The following is a 3,255-nucleotide window of genomic DNA, read 5'->3' as shown; positions in this document are numbered from 1 at the left end:
AAGACAGCATTGCGTTTTTTCTATCCGTTTTAGAGTTATTCACGATTTACTGTTTGAAGAAATTTTGATTTTTAGGTATTTTTTTTAATCACAAAAGAACTGCCCGAATACACATACAAAGTAAAAAATCACGTATACTCAACAAGTTTTTGTCTTCATTGTGTTATGGAATTACGGTGGCATCATTTATTGAATTTTTGTTTCCGTTGACAACTCCATTTTCTTTGATATAGAAAGGTATGTACTAGCGAGAAACTTTATCATTAGGTACCATTTTGAGATGCCTCAGTAGGCCATGGCATATTTAACGGTTATGTACTGACAATGGTTTATACGAGCATAATACACAATCAAACGCACGGCACATTTTCTATATCATTTAGAAGGTGATACATTCCGCAAAACATGCCGTTTTGGTTTTCAATGATGTTGTTCAAATCGTTGAAAGACATGAATAAATCGTTCTAGTAGTCCCTATCATTTTAATCAACATATAGGACGATAAAAATGACGTCACTTGTTTACGTCTAAAACTGTTGTTTACCAATAATAGCCTACCTTGTCTTATTATATGCCGTGTATGTGTTATGGTAATCAAATTGTTCTAACCTTGGATAACATTACGTTAACTCGCTGGTTCATCTTATCCCACCCGTTTCAATTTGCCTCGGTGTATCTTATTTTCGGTGTTGATAAGATAGTTCAAGTCAGTAAATGTAAAAAAAGACATGTTCTGCTTTTAGAATGTCTTGAATTGAAACTTAGTATCGAAAAATTGGTACCTATTCTTACGTAAAATGTTCGTAATCGCGATTTGAATTTGGTATGGATCAACGTATTCGCCTTTATTCACTTTGCCACTGTTTCCTGGGCTGTTTCACTGATCCAGGACTCATACGTCTTCGTGTAGAAAAATAATTGAGAATAACGACAGGAAAGTAAGATAAACGCGAAAATATGGCTCAACATTTTGTGGAGAATATCTTTAAAAAATCAATAGGCAGTACGAAACGTGTCAAGAGAACTAGCTTTTTAATAAATTCTGCTAGTTAATTTCTATATGAAGGGATTGTAAGTGGCTTCGTGGCCGTCACCAAGCATTTAGTCGCATCGTGCTGAGGGGCGTGGGTTCGATTCCCACCGCAGCTGTCAGGAATAGTTTTCGGCTGTGCCACTGGGCGTTGCATGCTAGTCCGTTGTCTAGTGTCGTGCTTCCTTCAAAGAGCGAATAGCTCACTGGAAGCATTAAACGTGTCCGTGTCTTTTTAACAAAAAAAAAAATTCAATTAATGATGTCACCATAATTCCATAACACAATCGAGACAAAAACTTGTTGAGCATACGTGATTTTTTACTTTGTATGTGTTTTTGGGAAGTTCTTATGTGACATTTTTAGAAAAAATACCTAAAAATTCAAATTTCACCAAATAGTAAATTGTGCATAACTCTAAAACGGATAGAAAAAACGCCATGCTGTCTTCGGCAAAGTTTTTCCTTATAAAATTTCCTATCTTTTCATGGAAATGGTTTTAAATTAGCATTAGATTCAGATACTTTTTATGATGGGTAAAAAGCACAGTATATCAAAAAATTACAAATTTTAGTAAATTCAAAAATTCAGCATCAAAAATTTACCTGCAAAACATGTCGTTATTTATTTTTCCCAGGTAGTTTGGATCTATATCAAGGTGTAAAAAATAAAAAAATAGTGGGTATTGCCAATTTTTGTACGGTAAAAAATATTTGTATGAAATTTATTACGAAAAATGGCCATTTTTCAAAAATCTCGCCGGGGCGACCTCTAAACGTCATTTCTGAAAGTTGCCGTCATACAAAAGTTTGTTTCTAACACCCTTAGCTATCATTTGCAGGGTGAGCCCCCAAGCTTTTTGACCATGTGCAATTTTGGGACAACCTACTGGTTATGCCCAAATTGAATACAAATTTACGCATTTGCACGTCCTGCCGTCTAGACTTTGACAAACGAGCCATCTGTATATCATCGGTAAAGCATGGCGCAGGAAATTCGAAAACGACAACAACTAGGAAATTGCCAGAAGTGCTAAGTGCAGAGAGTCATGCCACCGTACCATCAGCGACATCTGTTTAGACAATTTAATCACGCCCCTTTTCAAAAATGCTTTGAAATATACTTCAACATCTATACCCATTTCAATATGTTTAACGTTGCAAAACACGCTTTCAACATTCATCTTGAAGAAGAGGGAAAACACTTGTCCTCAAATGTAACAGCAAATTAATGAATAAACGACTAATGCGCGGAGGGCGTGATGAAATCGGAACATTACTGTACATATGATATACATAATACATAATAAAAACAGCTCGTTTTACTCACGCAAGGCCATTAACAATAAAATCAGCATCAAACTGCGATTTGCGGCCGAAATAATTTACACTAAAAAAAATATTACTAAATGTGAAAATTGTGAAATGTTTGAATTGTCATAACTTTTTTGTTTATTAGTTTATCATCACCAAATTTTTATGGTAGATTGCTAATACAATGGACCGTTTTCCCTAAAAAATTACGTTGGTAAAAAGATAGGGTTTTGAGATATTTGAGTTTTTGTGACAAAAATGATATTTTTTAATGTTAAAAAATATTTTTTTTTTCACAGTGTATATTTTCTTAGGAATCATTATTTAGTTATCTAACTTTGCTGAACAATAAAATCAGCATCAAACTGCGATTTCTGACCGAAATAATTTACACAGAAAAAAATATTTACCAAATGTGAAAATTGTGAAATGTTTGAAATGTTATAACTTTTTTGTTTATAAGTTTACCATCACCAAATTTTTATGGTAGATTGCTAATACAATGGACCGTTGTCCCTAGAAAAATTACGTTGGTAAAAAGATAGGGTGTTGGCGCCACACATGAACGGCGTCATTCAGGCACCCTCTGCTGTAGCAGCGGCGCTGTAGCGCATTCAATTGAGCTAGTTTTGCGTTCTCTTTATTTCACTGCTAGCAGCAAGCAGCCCAGCGACTATTGTCACAGTCGCACTGGGCTGCGTGGTGCTAGCCCGTCAGCGCATCGCACATTGTGGCGATGCGCATTCAAATGTTTGCCCGTACTATCGCTGCCGCCTATAAAAGCGGCAGCTGTTTCTATGTATCGTTAGTTGTAAGAATCGTACCACCACAGAGCAGGAGCACTGCCTCTCTGTGGTGCGCCAATAAATCGTAGTAAAAAGTAGTTCGCATTCGCCTTATCCTCCGGGAGAA

This window comes from Aedes albopictus, chromosome 3 (genome assembly GCF_035046485.1).
Source record: "Aedes albopictus strain Foshan chromosome 3, AalbF5, whole genome shotgun sequence".
Lineage (NCBI taxonomy): Eukaryota > Metazoa > Arthropoda > Insecta > Diptera > Culicidae > Aedes > Aedes albopictus.
Note: the sequence above shows the minus strand (reverse complement) of the source record.